This window comes from Nyctereutes procyonoides, unplaced genomic scaffold (assembly GCF_905146905.1).
Source record: "Nyctereutes procyonoides isolate TBG_1078 unplaced genomic scaffold, NYPRO_anot_genome, whole genome shotgun sequence".
Lineage (NCBI taxonomy): Eukaryota > Metazoa > Chordata > Mammalia > Carnivora > Canidae > Nyctereutes > Nyctereutes procyonoides.
Genome location: NW_026575136.1, coordinates 22,427,564 through 22,445,107, shown reverse-complemented (window position 1 = coordinate 22,445,107; position 17,544 = coordinate 22,427,564). Strand labels below are relative to the sequence as shown.

Here is a 17,544-nt window from a genome sequence, read left to right as displayed (position 1 = left end):
TGACTGCACCGCCTTTACCGGATTTCAGAAGAAGCAAAATACATGGCAGAGAATTTTGAAAAGCAAACAAAAAAGTGGGCAGCCCGGGTGGCTCAGCGGTTTAGCGCCTCCCTTCGGCCCAGGGTGTGATCCTGGAGACCCAGGATTGAGTCCCACGTGGGGCTCCCTGCATGGAGCCTGCTGCTCCCTCTGCCTGTGTCTCTGCCTCTCACTGTGTCCCTCTCATGAATAAATAAATAAAATCTTAAAAAAACAAAAAACAAAGAAGTAGCTTCTAATCCTTTGAGAGAGGAATGATGGGAGGAAGCGACCCTCTGTAATCTCAAAGGTAACATGAAATAGGGATTCTTCTTTCCTTCTAGAAATACCAAGGATCGCTACTTTTCTTATTAGCTGCTTTATTTTCCAGGTTCCAGAGGAGCAGAGTTAATTCAAGTTATTTTTATCCACCCAGGGGCCCCCATGTCATTTACAATCAGACAAATGGACAGATTCTGTGCTCTGAACAACCTAGAGATCTAGACTGTTCCTTGAAATCATCCTGGGTCCCAATCTCCTCCCCTTACTGCCCACTCTCACAGCACTGTGATGCCTTCTGTTCCTCTGACACCCAATTCTCTTCCCATAGCAGGACCTCTGTGTCCTGGGGCCTCCTGCCCAACTGCACTTACCCTGGCGTGACTCCACCCCCACCGCCGGCTCCTGGGTGTACAGTCAGCTCAGGAGGGGTTTGTCGCGAGCACCCTTCTTCAGGTTGGCCTCTATTATTTTTCTGTCTCAGCTTCCCGTTTACTTCCTTTGGCATACTTAGGAGAATATGTACTTATTTTACTTATTAGTATCTTTTTACTATTCATGATCATTACACAAGCTAGAATCTAAGCTGCCTCGGAGCAGTGGCCACATCTCTATTCTCATTACTTGCAACTCTAGAACAGTACCTGGAATGCGAAAGGCATTCAGGAGGGTCACTTATCCTGACTGTCAGTGTTTCCAAAGGTAGCAACAGCTGATGAACCACACAACCTCCCTGGACTTAGTTTATTCTTTTTTGTTAAATAGGGGGAGGCCGAATTAAGTAATATTCATTTTCTGCCAGTGTTAACTGTAGCCCATTTCACAGCTATTATCTACTGACTCAGGTGGAGGAATGTTATTTAGGTTTACTCTTTAATCAGTAAAGAGTTAACTAACAGGTTGAATACTGTAACATCTCAACGTAAGTCTGGACAGAAAAGCTATCATCTTCTAGGATGCTTGAAGCATCTTAGAAGTACATCAAGGAAGGTCCAATAGAAGGGAAAAAATCAGAAGTAATGAAGCTTACATATTTTTCGTTAAGTTTGGAATTTATCTTCCACACCACGGATGATGTCCAATCCTTAACAAACTGCAGTCCTACATTTGAAGTTGTAATTTGCTGACAATCTCATTTCAAGCACATCCAAAATTAGCAACTAATTCTTTACACACACTTTATTAATAGACTCCTGAAATTCAGATTAGAGTGGCACATTCAGTGTGAAGAAGGGAAGATGCACAAAAAGATTTTAATATAATTCTTATCAAACGGTCCATGATTACCAATGGGGGAAACTACTGGATGGCTGCCTACATTTTTATCTTACTCACAAGCAAACTACACCATCAGTAGGTGCAATTATATAACTGTTGATGAGGTTATCGATCCCCAAACACCTGCAAATCTTGATTTATGATTTGGTTTTAAAAAGTTACAGAGATCTAAAGGGTAACTCTTAAATGATGACAACTCTGTGTGAGTTTAATGAATATCAGAAAGAACTTTTTCAGAAATACATTCAGGGGAAAGGCAGGCATTAACAAAAAAGCAATCTTGGTTTGGCCTTTAAAAAGAGAAAAAGGATGCCTGGGTGGCTCACGGCATGATCCCGGGGTCCTGGGATCCAGTCCTCCATTGGGCTCCCTGCATGGAGCCTGCTTCTCCCTCTGCCTGTGTCTCTGCCTCTCTCTCTCTGTCTCTCATGAATAAATGATTTTTTTTAAAGCGAATAAACCACTGAAGTCTTTAAAGTCCTCTTAACTTTAGTCGTGAAAATAAAAGTTGCTGACACCTGTTAGTCTAATGAATCATAAAATCTTTTTAACGAATGCTTTTTATTGATGTTTTTTTCCATGGTTCTCACATTCAGCACAGTAGAAAATTTATTAACCCTCAAGGAGAGGGACAAAATCCAGGTAGCCATTAAGAAACGAAGATAAACTGAAAATGTGTTTGCCAGTAGAAATTCAGCTGATAGGCAGTGAACCGATCCAATCTCTAAACATCTGTGAAGAATTTACATCATCTCCTTCGGAGAGAACAATAAAGACAGCTAAGATTTATTAAGTACTAATATGTGCCAGGAACTATGCTACAGCTGGCACAGATTATCCCGTTGAATGTTTAAACTTAAATCTTACAATAACCTATCTGATTCCGGACGTGCTCCGAGAGGACAAAGAGGAGCGTTAACAGGCAAAGGGATGTGGGGGAGGAAGAAAAACAGATCGCAGGCACTCAATTCAAAGAGCATGACTCAAATCCCTACCCTCAGCCTATTTATTCTTCCCTCATAAACAGTCCTACCAAGCACACCCAGACACCTTCTGTGTCCTCGGCAGATAAGAAGCAGCCAATGAGGTGAGGGAAGTGGGCCAAGTGCAGTGACACCCCCAAGAAGTGGTCACTGCAAGCTCCTCTCACAGATTGCGGGCGTCCTGAGAACTGTCATGATGAAGAAAAGTGGATTATATACCTCATCAGACCCTGATGGCATCATTAAAAAGTACTTATTTACATAAAGACAACCAGATTATATAATAAATCCATGGCTCAGAGGGTTAACGGTGAGTCCAAAAAAAAGCTTACTGATGTAGGTTCCAAGTGTTGTCCTTACGAAGGTCTGAAGGAGAGCAGAGGAGGGTGAATGCTCTTTGGGCAGTTCATTTGCAAAAGATTCCCGATGGCCAAGACTGAGCAACAGTTAATCGTCTCCTGTGCTGGGGGAGTGGGAAGACTAGTGGTTTGGGTGTTGGGCCACCTGATAGCCAACTTCCACTACCACCTTCCCGGGTGTGTGCCCTTGGACAAGACACCAAACTTTACTGTTTAAAAAACGAGACACTGGTCCACATGACCTTTAAGGTCCTGTGCATTTTTAATACTTTGCTTTTAAATATTATAAAGGAGAGACCACCTATTACCAGACCGCCTACTACCACTTCTCTACAACTCATGAAGCCTGGACGACTGGTCAACACTTTTAAGAAGGGGAGTTTTCAAGTGACACAAAATTGCATGCAGTCAGTATTTACAGAAGGAAGATACTTCAGCTACCTGGAGAAAAGTGGTGTTTGCACGTAAGATAGAACAGGAGAGACCGGTCTTGCCAGTCTAGAATTAGAATCCCACTTTCACTTACTTCTTGCATTTGGAAACGGAGGAGAAAATTATCCCTTTCATTCTAAGCTATTTTGGGAGATAAGCTTTTTTTCCATATACATTTGCAAATATTCAGCTGGAACATTCTATTGTTCTTAATGCACAGGTGGTATTGTATAGCCTCATTTGAAAGGAAACTTATTTTGTGGATTGGGGCTGGAAGTGAAAATGCATGCACTGGGTCAGCACTGCCACCAAGGTTTTAATTAAGAACATCAAGATTTAGTTCTTACTAGCATTAATCTTTTAGACTAGTTGTTCTCACCCCCCGACTACACGTCAGCATCACCCAGGTAGTGGCCTCCCCAACCACTGCCCTCCCATCAATAAAACTGCACATGGCCACAGGATTCTTTGATGAGCTGGATGATGAGAATCAGTGAAATTCTTTTTATCCAGTCTGCATTACCCTTGGCAGATTCTATCCTGTTAAGGGTCAACCTATTAACAGGCAGAAGCAGCAATAAATTAAAATAAAATTAAAAACCTGATGGCCAGTGGCTTGCACTGGGCAGAAGGTCAATAATTCTTTCTGCTGTACTGAACCATTTACACATCATTCTGAATGCACAGTGGGCCATGAAAGAGAGGCATTCAACAGGCTTGGAAATACTTGCATGATTTTCTGAGAGGAGGAGGATTTTCTGAGACTCAGAAAGCAATGCCCTCCCCTTGTACAGATAAATATGGTTTAATCCCACTCTCGTCCCCAGCACGACCTCCCACTTCCTCCCCCCTTCGCCTTCCCTGCTTCCCCTCCACTTCAGGCAAATCTTCCTGCATCTGTTTTGCTTGGCAACACACACCAGCATTCCAACAGATGCCACCTGGCCACTGAGAGCCGATTGCAACATCCCAGGCCAAACAAGAAACCTGCTCAAAAGGAAAAGCAATCTGTGGGGAGGTTTCTGAGAGCAAAGATCACTGGCATCGCAGGGCTCTGCTGGGTAGGGAGGAGGCCTGGAACCACTTCATGCCCACCCCCCCCACCCCGTCTGTGACTCTTTCGTGGCCTTGAGGTGGTGAGAATGTCCCCACGAGTGTTCTCACTAATGAAACTTTCTGCTCTCTGTGGAATCCTCAGCCTCCCCCGCCCCCAAACCCAGAGCCTCTGCCCAGGGCCTCAGTTGGTCAGTTCAGAGCAACGAGGATATACATTGGCTGTGGCTACAGGGCTTCAGGACAAAGCATGACGCCTGGCATTTCCCTTTATTATCAACCACATTATACAGGAAATTTTCAGGAGCTGAGACCAACAAGCATCTATTTCCTTAAAAGTTCCCTCTCCCCACCTCACATCCTCTCCGTGAACTGAGATCGTGTGGGTCTGCTTCACGTCCTCAGCCCATCAGGGAAACAACGATGAGCCGGAGAGCAAAAACAGGGACTTTGGAAATGGGAAACCAGATGGATAAACCCCTGCTCCTGGACAACACTTTGGAAGGGGCTGCCTCTCTCCGGGGGTGAGCCCTGCGGGATAAATGAGCTATTTTAAAAGCCGAGGATCTGCTTTGTAGCCCACACATTATTCATCAATGGACAATATGCCTTATAATAAATGCAATCTGCAAATCAGAAGCAGACTCCCTGGTGCAAAACTGCAAAAATAAATCCGCCCACGTCCTGGCATGACACAGGCAGCAGAAAGCATCTTGAAATAACACTCGCTTAAGGAGAATAAAAGCTTCCCATTTTCTCGGCACTGCAACGTGAAAATGACAGTCTAAGTATGAAGGCTTGACAGCCTAAGTGCTGAGGTTAGACGAACTCCTGAGAAAGTGAGGGCTGCCCCAGTGTCTGGAAGAACAGACCTACAGAGTAGGGCACAGCACGTGGGCCAGCCAGCTCTGGCACCTCCGGGCAACATGCCACACCAAGCGGCCTGCAGCCCGGGGACAGGAGCCCGGTGGCCGGTCTACGAAGACAGAGTCGGGGTCCCATCACTCTGCTGCTCAAAGCCTCCCTCACAGCCCTTCACGACCTGTCCACCCCCCTCACCATTGTGCCTTGACATCCCTGCAGCTCAGCCCCATGGGCCCCCATCCTGGCCTCATGCTCCTCCTTAAAAAAATAAAAATAAAACCTAAAATAAAATGTAAAGGCAGTGCTCTGCACCCACCTTCCCTGCTAAATCTCCATGGAACTGATCTGGATTTTTTTTTACTTATTTTGCTCTCTCCACACTATCAGAATGTAAGCTGCATGAGGGCGAAGGGTTTTGGAGTTTGTTCCTTGCTGTATACCTAGAACTTAGAATGCTGTCTGGCACGCAGTAAGTACCCAATGAATTCACTGCATAAACCTTTATCATCTCATCTACTAGCAACCTCACAAATTATTTTTACCAGTCTCCAGGCAGCCCAACGGAGGAGTTCCACCCATCTGTTCTAATAGCCAAAAAAAAAAAAAAAAGGTTTCATCTATGAGAAACAGGGAGCCTTAGAAAAGTGTAAATGACTATTATGCTTCCATGAGTCAGAAACACAAGACCATCTCCTTCACCCCAACGCTGATTCTAAACAAAGGCATTGAAGTTAAGATCACCAGCATCTAGAACCCTGCAGGTTTTCTCTGCCCTATTACCAGGATAAGGACATGAAGTGCAAAACTGCACTGACTTCATTGGGCTCTTCAAGCTAGGGTTATCCTTCAATGCAAAGGTCATGCCGACTGGGGGAAGGGGTATGCCGGCAGATTTTTTTTCTAGCTTCTGCTTTAAAGAAACCACAAAAAACCTGTCCCCAAAAATTTCCTAATAAGTATTCGCGCTCATGCGAGAGAGAAGATCCTAAGCTTTTTTTTTTTTTCCTTCTGGATTAAGACACGGACCCAGGATCTTTGATCTCAAAGATGAATACTTTTGCTTCCTTCCAGACCCCATCCACAAGCTATCTTGTCCATCAGTCACATCTACCTTTGGCTCCAGAGGGTCACAGAATGAATGGCCTTTACAGGATTTCTGCTGTGTCATGGTCCCCAGATATCTCTCTCTCTTTCTCTCTCCAATCTAAACATATGGCCCCTTCCAGGGTCCCCCAGATGAAGCCAATGATGGTTTTTTTGTTCCTCGACTTTTCTCGGTGTTTTTGTGTTAGGTCGGAAGCTGACAGGGGTAAAACGAGAAAGGGAATGAGCCATCCTGATATGACCTCCATCACTGTGTCCTTGATTTGTGTGATTCTCCTTTTCTCATCAAAAGGATCAGCTTCTTAAGGACAAACACAGTTCCCTATAACCCCCAAACCCTAGGCATCCTTCAAAAGTTTAAAATGTGTGCAAAGTGAAGCATCTCTCTGCCAAGACACAGAACACATCACTCGTTCAGCGAGCCCCCTAGAGACACAAGTCTCAGCTCCTTACGAAGTGTCTCTGATTCTAATGAATGATGCCAGCATTACCTCTTATGGCAACAGGTCTTCATTTGAAGGGATGTGGATTTTAGGCTCCTTGATTTTCAAACATGAAATATAGGCCACTTTCTCTGTAAACTGCCAAGTAAGCTCCAAGTGGCAATCTAAACTTGGGGGTATTAATCCAACTAGAATCGGAACATTTTAGAGTACCTAATTATGTTAACTTCAGGAAGCCTCTTCTTATGAGATTAGCTTGCAGTAGCAAAAAATAATGACATACACAACTCAATTTAGCTATTTCCTATAGGTATGGGCTGAAAAGAAAATTTCACATTTTAAAATTCTGGCGACAAATGTACTCAAGGAGGGATTAAAGGAGCATTCATTTTCTGAAAGGTCTAATGGCTGAGACCTGAATGCAAATGCACAATCACCAAATTATTTTAACAGTAGCCAGTAATCTTAAAAGCCCTTCTTTCCATCCATCTGTTCTTTGTAAAGGATACAGAAAGCAAACTACTGAAAAAGCAGAAAATAGAAACATCTCTTTATAGAGGCTTCTGGTTAGGTTCATGATTTCCTCTCGATTAACTCCAATATTTCAACACACAAATTTCAGTACCTAGAACCTGCCTTATCATTTTTAAACACCTAGACATACAACAATCATTCTAAAGTCATGTGCATGAATACCACCAACAATGTGAGTGTACTATTTGCAACCACAAAGTCTCCCGCTTTTACATTAACCATTTTTATAATGTGAAAGGTACAGAGTGATGCATCTTGGGGGAATGAGCTCTTAGGCCTTTCTCGAACATCCCTCTGTGTGATTCACCTGCACATGCCTACCTCCCAGGGCAGAAGTGGGAAAAACAGGAGAAGGGGGGACTTCACTGTTTTCCCGGTATCCACTAGAACTTTTACAAGAGACATTAATCTGTTAGCAAAATTATGTAAGTAGAAGCACAGACACTGAGAAGATATACTGTGAGAGAAAGTCGTATTAATCACTAAGAAAAACATCTGTTGTTTTCCTGAGTTAATATTTCTCATGGTTTAGAAATTTAATACTTGTATATAGCTGAGTCTGTCCATCTTTTCTTGGTGATTCCCCTTTCTGCTTCCAAGGTTAGGAGTGATCTTTCACAGATACGGTTGGTTTCTGTTTTGTTTCTTAAAGATTTATTTTTTCATTCACTTTAGACACAGAGATTGCATGATGGGGGTAGAATCTCAAGCAGACTCCCCACTGAGCAGGGAGCCCAGCGTGCGGCTCCATCTCATGACCCTGAGATCGTGACCTAAGTTGAAATCAAGAATCAGGCCCTTAACTGACTGAGCCACCCGGGCACCCTCTGATTTTTTTTTTTTAACTGCTTCTTATTCTATAGCGTGTAACACTTTATATGAAACTATTTATACCTAGATTTAGATAAATCTTGAGCTTTATTTCTTGGTTTAGGTTTTAGATCTAATCAGTATTACTAATTTTCTTTTAGTGAACATATCCACATATAAGTGAATATGGTTAATGTGAATGATGGAAATGGGGTTATTTTCTGGATTTGTTTTGTTAAATCAAAATGCATATGATATCTAAATGCATATACTATACATAACAGTTCCCATATCATAATGTAGACTACAGATGAGCATTTTCTTATATTAAAATGTCGTTTCGAACAGATAGAAAGTCAGAATAATGCTGACAATATTCATTTCTTCAGCCTTTCTTCAGAATAAATTCTCCAGCACATATACAGACAATTAATAAGAATCAAGCTTACTTATTCCTGTTTGAATTATGACCCTACAATATATTACATTAAAGGTTACATGCACCGGTTTAATTTCTGTTACTACTATTCAAGGGCAGGAACTGCCTTGGTATCTCTCTGTCCTCCGCCTGGACCAGGCAGGTTTCTCATAGAACAGCTTTGTGGAAGGCAGGCAGACAGGCAAGGAAGGAGTTCATTCAACTCAACATTTGATGGGAAGGACAAGAATTATTCATGCTGATAACTACACTGCAAAACTCTTCAATGTTTCACATTGAAAAACAATTTGTTGACACTTGCTGATCATGGTCAAGGAATTTCCTGGGAAAACAACGGCAAGCACGTCACAGCAGTCACTTCTATCTTCGGTATTCCAAACAAAGCCCCTCCCACTGTGCCATGTGACAAAGTCTGGTCATCCTTCTAGGTCTGGCTCCAATCTTCCTCTCTGTGGCATCATTCTTGTGCACCATGACCCAGAGCATCCCATCCCACGAGTAAGCAACCTGTTACCCATGGTCTGTGCTGGGTACCAGCACGAGAGTGGGACCTACATGATGCTTCTGCTAGGTGTGCCTCATGTCCATTGTCCTGGCTGTCGCCTAGAAAGCTCTAAGACAACAGGCTTCCCAAGCTTTCACATTTCTAACAAGAAGTACAGTATATATACAAGAAGTACACATGTGGTATTATGAAACAATAATCATCTCATACTTCTGAGATAAAAAGAATGTTCTCTGTAATTGCAAAAATAATGCTCAGTTTTCTCATTTTAAACTGAAAGGAACTGGCTGACATTATTCCTAAGAGAACTCACAGCTCTATAAATGTTTATGCATATAAAATTCAAAAATGACTCCTGCATATATTAGCTAGAGAATAATGCCATATTATAAAATATAGGAGCATCTCTTGTTAATATAATTTCAACTGGGGATGCAGGCAGGCCCTCAGGCACACTGTGTTTATATAGAACTATTTTTACTGCTTTGTCCTCTACTACAGTATGGTAATTGGGCACCCTAATAATGCATGCTAATTAGAATGAGCAGAATGTAGAATATTGTACCAGGTTTTTTTTTTAAAAGCACGGTTTCGACTATGGTAAGAAGTTCAATCAGCTTAAATATTAAAACTGCATCAAAAGTTTAGAGTTTTATTACAATTTAGTGTCTTTTTCAAGTGGAAAACACAATCAGTATGTACATACTGAACTGACCCCAAGATTAAGGCATTTTCACTCATGAGCAGAATACAAAAGAACCCCAGAGCTAGGCTGTTAGTGTAGCAGTGGTCAAACCAGCCAAACTCCTCAGGAAAGTAAAAAAGGCTTGTTAGTTGTGCAACGTAACTCCTAGCCAGAAGCCCCCTGCTTTGAAGAAGTGCTAAGCTTCTTGGCTGGAGCTTAATATACACATTTCAATATTTCTGCTCCAACTTCACTTTTCTATTCAACTTAAAAAAACCTGAACCAAAGCAGCTTTTTCCCCCTCCTTCAAGAATCAAATATCTAAATCATGTATTTTAAAAGAATATGAAAATAAAAATGGTCAAGAAGTACAATTTATTGTGAAGTCTTAAAAAGTCAAGGAAATAGAGGAGTTATGACATGTGGGTCATTAAATACATTTTAAAGGTCTATCAGTTCTGGGCTGACCTATACAGAGTAAGAAAACAAAACTGTGAATCTATCCAACTATTTAGAATCACCACTTAATAGCCTCGTAGCAATCCTACCCTGCCCCAGCAGCTCCCCCAAGAAAGAGGTAAGCAACATGATGAAAGACCAAAGACCGCAGACTGAAAGTAAACTCCTGAATTATTGTATGAAGGATATAAAAGCCCCTTGGGGGGCAGGCCTGGTGGCTCAGCGGTTTAGCACCACCTTCAGCCCAGGGCCTGATCCTGGAGACCTGGGATCGAGTCCCACGTCGGGCTCCCTGAGTGGAGCCTGCTTCTCCCTCTGTCTGTGTCTCTGCCTCTCTGTGTGTGTGTGTGTGTGTGTGTGTGTGTGTCTGTGTGTGACTATCTCTCTCTCTCATGAATCAATAAATAAAATCTTTAAAAAAATAAAAATAAAAGCCCCTTGGCTCACTCCTGTCTATAAAAATTAAATCATGAAAGAAGGCTATACAAATTTCAGAGGCTCTGAAAGGCAGATCTGCTAGGGGAAATGCTGATCTCTTCTCCATGGGGTAATTCCCTCTCTTTGGGCTTACCCAGTAAGCAAAATATAGCACAATACTTAACACTAAAATAAACACAGAATGGTTTCAAAGAATAGGTAGTTAAGGCAGGCGCTTAAAGGAATAGATACAAAGTATCTGAACACTGAGTGTAGGGACCACAGCCAATCTGAAGAAAAGAGGGTCCTTTCCAAGTCCATTTCTAATGTTTTCATGTCAGGACCTCCCCGCTCACATTAAGCACTTTGTTCCAAAGTGTCAGAACAGTCCATGGTTCTAAAATGATCAGGGTATAAAAAGCAGGCTTCTTGAAATTCAATCTCTTTCATCCTCCATACTGAAAGCTCAACTTCCTGTAACGACGACGTGGTGATGCCTAGAGACCACCAAAGTGTCAACTCAGGACAGCACAAAACCGGCCAGGACATCAACCATTTATTCTCAGGCCACCTGTTTCACTTGTTCTTTTATAGTTCCTCTGTATTCCAGTTCGCCCAAATAAGCTGTTAGCAGAATAAACAAGGTTCAAAAAGGAACATCCACGAGAACATTATCCACCCAGGATGCCTAAGGAATCAAGCTAAAATACTTTCACTAACCTCCATTTGTCCAGAAAAATCACAGACCTCCTGAAATACATTTTATAACTAATATTTTCAACACTCTATCCCTTTAGGCTCTTTTAATCTTTAAACTGGAGCTGGGCGTATACAGCAGGATATGGGATATATTGTGCTGCCTGGTATAAATCAAGGGAAGTGGATGATCAAAGACAGGATCCTAACTTCTCAATAATCACTAGATGGACTAAGCTTTCCAAGCTTCTTTTGGCAATTACAGCGGAGAAACTTAAGATATTCTGACATTCACGCATTTGATCAATAGTTTCAACACTGTGAATTTCCTGTTTTTTCCTCATTATTGCAAATGTCTTGGTAGTATCATTAAGAGCTAAGGGGGAAAAAAAGGTCAAAATTTTTGGGGCAGTAATCTAGCTCAGCAATACTATGTGCTTAATTATTTTTATTAAAAATATGCTTTATCAGCTCAAGTTGTACAAATATACTAACATTTAGATTAACCTCAATCAGTTTTTAAACCAACTATACAGACACCCAACATTTATTAAATTTTAAGATAATTCTTACATGGAGTAAATCTCTGCTGGTTTTGTGAACTTTTATGTGGAGATAACAAATTTCTTATTAACACGTGTTACAAAATTATAGATTAATTTCAACGCCTAGGAACTCTGGCTCCAGACTCAGCCAAGAGAAGCAGCTGCGGCATCTATGAATACCCTCTAAAAGGCAGTATCTGATAAGGCCAATTCCCAAAAATTACCCTAATTGGCAAATCTCACAATGTGGAGATCCTGCACAGATAACATTAGACTGCTGCTCAAAAGCCTCAACCAATGAGCAGGCAGCCTAAACCAGTGGAAGCATTACAGCAAAGCAATATGGTAAAAACGCAACACCTGAAAAGCCAAAAAAAAAGCTTTAAAGTTTCAGACTTCAATACAGCAAATACAATTAAAGGTCCTTTTCTACAATGCAGAGCTCATGAAAGAATTCAAGTCTTTTCTAAGACCAATTATCACAGGTGGTGTTGGGGATCTGCGATGCTGATTTATCCAACAGCCAAAGACTCAGGACAGATGAGAGGACACCGGATAGCGTATCAAAGTTAGTTATTAAATATTTCCAGGCATGCCTTAAATCCATGCTGTGCCTAATGCTGATCAAAAACTGATTGTTCCAGTTAACTCAATTAGCTTCCTTGAAGAAGAAAAATTTGTACAACTATTTGGTTAAGAAGGAAAACCACCCCAACATTAATACGGGTCAGGTCCTTCAACATATGCTGCCTCATTTAAACATCACCATAAACCTGGGAGTTGGATGTTTTTATCCTCATTTTTCACTGAAGAATAAGCTCAGAAAAGGTACTTAGTTCTCCCCAGACATGTCAGTAAACTGCCAAGCTGCCTCTGCAGGTCTCTAAAGCTGCCCTCTCTCTCCATTACGCTGCAAAGCACCAACTGGGGGTACCATCTCCAAGATTTTCAGCAAAAATGTCACATCGCTGGAAGCATTTAACTGCCTCTTGGCTACACACTTTTAAGTTGTGCAAAGATATTTTTTAAATTCCCAGTATGCACATTCAAAGTGATATAATATGGCAGTTACACCTAAGGACAGGATCACCTACCTTCACTGGAAACAGAAAAATACCACTAATTCACACAACAGCAAGGAAGGCTGAGTGAGGCAATGCTTTTGCAATGGGATGTTAGTTTTAAGTGAAATAAATGAAGGCCTTCTTCAAGTGATGACGTACTACAGAGACACTTTTAACAGCTCCTATCAGTGTCAACTCTGAGCAAGGCCACATCAAAGCATCCATGGGAATAGTTGAAATTTTGTTGTACAGTATTGGAATATTCTCATACAACCTAATTAGGAGGTTGTTACTATGTTCAAGGGAAAACATGTTTATAAAATCCAATCAGAAATCCAGGGAATTAAAGAAATAGTAGCTTTTTGCTTATTCATCACAGTGCTCTTGGTCTGTCTGTAAACAAAGGGTGGTTTATGCATATAATAATAATTATTTTTTAGGGTGAAAAAGTTACTAATGTACTAATGTCAAGGCTTTTCTGTACAGTAAAATCATGATCTCTAAAAGATAGTCACACTAAAATCTTCAAATAAAAATAGTTTGAGTATTCTTTTATTTTTATAGTAAAATTAATTTTTAATCCCAACAGATGATTACACTACTTTTGCAAAGCGTATGTCCACTGAGAGGACACAGGAAAGTGCAGAGAACCTAGGGTCGAAGTAAAGGAGAAACACTCCCTTCCCTATTGATATATGCAGTGGGCAGGAGAAACCCTATTTTTGTCCCCACCGGTCCTCCTCCCTGTTTATGTTACAAACCGTGTCAGGAAGCAACTGAAGATAGCCCCAGAAACTTTCCAAGCACCCAGCGTAATGTTATATACACAGTGGACCTTACACACTTAATGACATTAAGGGGATCAGAAAATTCAGCTTGCAGAATGCAGAACCTGGCAGTGATTATGCCTGAAACTGTTTTTGAAAGGGGGCACCAATGCTGGGAAACAGGGATCCCACTTCCTCAGAAGGACTCGAATACAGTTAAGCCTTCCACAACCAAACTAAGTCAAAAACGAAGAAAATAAGTCATTCGTTAAAATACCGTTAATAACGCCACAAATGGGGGTGGCCTGGGTGGCTCAGTCGGTTAAGTGTCTGCCTTCGGCTCAGGTCATGACCTCAGGGTCTTGGGATCGAGCCCCACACGTGGGCTGCCCCTCTGCTCAGCGGAGAGTCTGCTTCTCCCTCTCTCTCTGCTGCTCCCCGCTTTTGCTCGTTCTCTCTCCCGCTCACTCTCTCTCAAACAAATAATCTTTTTAAAAAGCCACAAATGGAATTCCTCAGTTTTAAGCCCTCTGAAATACGTAACTGGTGATTACAAGAACCCATTCTACTTTACTGAATGGGTGGCACACCAGATGGAGAACCATCAGCACAAGGGGTTGCTACCTATTTCCTCCCCCCAGGAATCTAGCTGGGTAACATTTTCTGAAGTCATGTTACATCTGAGACTTCTTTGTCACAGGATGTTTGGGGGACAGAGACACAGACAAACACTCAACAGGGGAACCTTGAAATAAGGTCTAAGGCGCAGACTATGCGACACGATGCAGTTGTAAAAGGCATCCTGAGTGGTTTGCCTAATCAAGATAGATTTCTGATGTTATTTAAAAACCAGACTGCAACAGATTTTAGTTAATTTTTTCACATAAACTAATAATGAAGTTACCCTTCTGACCAAAACAGCAGGTATGTGAACCATCAAAAAAGCCTGGTGGCAGCCAGACTGCAGACGCCCCAGTGAATGTTTTCCCTCAAGATAAATAAGGCCAGGGCAGCTGCTGCCTACACTTAACACCCCTGCCTGTATGAAACACGTACAAAGTGTTGAATGGAGCAGACGGTTTTGTTACGTGACGAGTTTTGTTTTTGCTTCTTAAAGAAAAAAGTTTTTGCTTAAAAAAAAAAAAAAAGACAATGAAAACCCCAGCTACTTATCAACCATTTACTAATTTCTGCACATGAACCAAAATACACAGGTATGTAGAAATTCACATGCAAACGACACCTATGAAATTCACACAAGAGAACTTATTCTCAAGCAAGGCTCTTTATTCTAAGACTTTAAATTTTCAAATTGGAAGAAATCTGTTTTCTGCTCCAACAGTCCTTTCAAGTTAGAGTAGTCCTTGTCTCTAAGTACACATGATTTTTAGTACATCCTATTTGTTTCCTAATTACATTAGAAATCTCAAGCCAAATGAGACTTTAATTATATAAATCCATCTGTCTTCAACATCTAACTGCAAAATGACTTAAGTGTTTGGTAATACAACGGAATAGTTACTGAAACTTTAGGAATACATTCTGTTTATCAAACTCCAGCTGGTAGGTGGTGCAAGTTGGGCACGAAATTGTGTTGCCCAGTGGAGCCTACCACTGTTGTGATGTATGTTCTTGAGGAGAAGCTTAGAACTATCATAATATCAAAATGTCATTGAAATTTGTACTATTACATAAAAGTTATATCGGTTCGGATCAAGACAAAGCACTCAAACACATTTCCTAACAAAAGGGTCAGAGATAAAAGGATGCACAGAAGAGAAAGAAGAAACATTTACAGAACACTCTAGAAAAGTATCTTATTTGCATTTAGCATCTGATTATACCCTCAAAATGGTGCAAACCACTGATGGAGCAGTGTGATAAAGGTCACTCGAGCAGCCAAAAACAGTTCTCAACACACAGCAATAAAAGATAATGCAATTCCACACTAATACTCAGTCATCCACTTTGAAAAGTCACAACGTACAGCCGAAAACCCAAACAAAAAGTTCCCTCGATGTCTACGATCATATCCTCAAACTGGTCATCAACTAAATCCAGGGGGAAAAAAAAATCCATTTCAAAATGTAGGGAGCTTGCTGTTTAGATAGAGCACTCAGGGGCTGGGGGCTGGTCATTGCTACCTAAGAGAAAGTTAAGTGATAAAACTTTTCACCCCACTATAAACCACAAAAGCTGCAGAGTCATCATCTGCTTGGTGAAATGAGCAGCTGTCTTTCCATGCTCCGTCTCACCCAGAGGGAGAGACTCAGAACACAGGAGAAATAAAGGCCAAAATCTGTTGTAGGGCGCCTGTTTCCACAGCTGGGGACAGGGCACTTAGCTATTCCATATACAGCCTCCCGGGTAGACATTCAAGTGGCCAGTGTTAAGTTGCACGGCCACCGCAGCCTGACCATTAGCAAGTCCCCAAGCAGTCCTGCCCAGCTCGGGCCCACAAGCCAATCTGCTTCAAAAACACGTTTCTTACTGTCCCACAAGGATGACTACTACTCTTGTTCACCTTAATGGGTCAAACCCCAAAGACCATACATTATGTTAACAAGGGTCAACCCCCCACAGCACAGAGGCCCTTGGGAGGAACTGACCAACCCTACGAGCACTTAACTGTTAGGGAGGCGAGACTCCAGTGCCTGTGATAACCGCCCTTCACGAGAACCGGTTATTTTTAAGCAAAACGTTATCCCGGGCTCTATTTGCAAGCAGCTTTTATATGCATTTCCAACATGCACACGCTGGGACACCACCGGCACAGACTGATGTCAAGCAAGACATTTTTAAAATTCTTTCATTTCGGGAGGCTTGCGGCAAGGAGGCAGGAGCGGTCATCTGGCTCCTCCAGCGGGAGTCATCTGACTTTTAGGCTCTACAACGCACCGTCCGGGACGCAGACTAGCTTCACGGGCCTTGCCCCAGACCTGGGCTGCAAATCACGGCCCCGGAGCTCAGCCAGACGCGGCGACGGCAGCCCCAGCCCGGAGGGGTCGGGGAGGGTCGGTGTCCGGCAGCTGCGCCCCCCGCGCCCCCCCCCCCCCCCGCGCCCCCGGGGCACCGCGCTCCGACTCACCGGGGCGCCGGCGGGGCCGCCTGCGTCCTCCTCCGCGGGGCCCTGGGGGGCCTCCTCCGGGCCGCGCGTCACGAGAATCCTGAAGTGCTGCTGGCCCGCGTTCTGATCCTGCCGGATCTTGAAGGTGCAGCCCTGCCCCTGCGGCGCCCGCTCCCCCGAGCTGGTGCGGCGCGTTTCGGGGGCCCCCCTGCGGCCCCGCGGCGGCGTGTCCGGGCGCCCCCGCTCCTCCGTGGGGCTCGCGCGCTCCGCTCGGGGCTGCGTGGGGTGCGAGGTGCTCCGCTGCAGCCGGATGCGCGGGTACCTCACCAGCCGGTCCCCCTTGGTGCCGGTGAAGCCGAAGTTCAAGTCCCCGGGGGGCGCCGGGGCGCCCGGCGGCGGCGGCGGCGGCTGCGGCGGCTGCAGCTGGAAGACGAAGCAGCGCTTGCCGGGGCTTCCAGAAGCATCGGGCACGTGCTGCAGGGACCAGCGCCGGGGCTCGGGCGCCGCCCCGTCGGCCCCGCAGGGCGCGAGCCGCACCTGGCGCACGTCGGCGCTGGAGGCGCGGTGCTGGGCGCGCAGCCCCCCGCCGCCCTCGGGGCCCCGCGCGGGCCTGGGCGCCGCGTCCGCGCCGTTGAGCTGCGGGCCGCGGGCGCTGCCGGGGGCGCTGCCGGGGGGCTGGGGCTCGGGCTGCGAGGGCTCGGGCTCGGGCTCGGGCTGCGGGGGCTCGGGCTGCGGGGGCTCGG

General features: G+C 43.8%; 1 protein-coding gene across 9 annotated transcripts in view; it reads right to left on the bottom strand.

The window, feature by feature from the left end:
* LOC129495404 (E3 ubiquitin-protein ligase NEDD4-like) overlaps positions 1-17,544 on the bottom strand; it is a 336,680-nt gene that overhangs the window by 124,550 nt on the left and 194,586 nt on the right. Inside the window, exon 1 of one of the 9 annotated variants that reach the window (XM_055302872.1) lies at positions 16,823-16,896. The exons of the other annotated variants lie outside the window; for them this stretch is intronic. The gene's annotated coding sequence lies outside the window, so the exon portion shown is untranslated. Of the gene's footprint in view, positions 1-16,822; positions 16,897-17,544 lie in introns of those variants that run through there. 9 annotated transcript variants of the gene reach the window in all.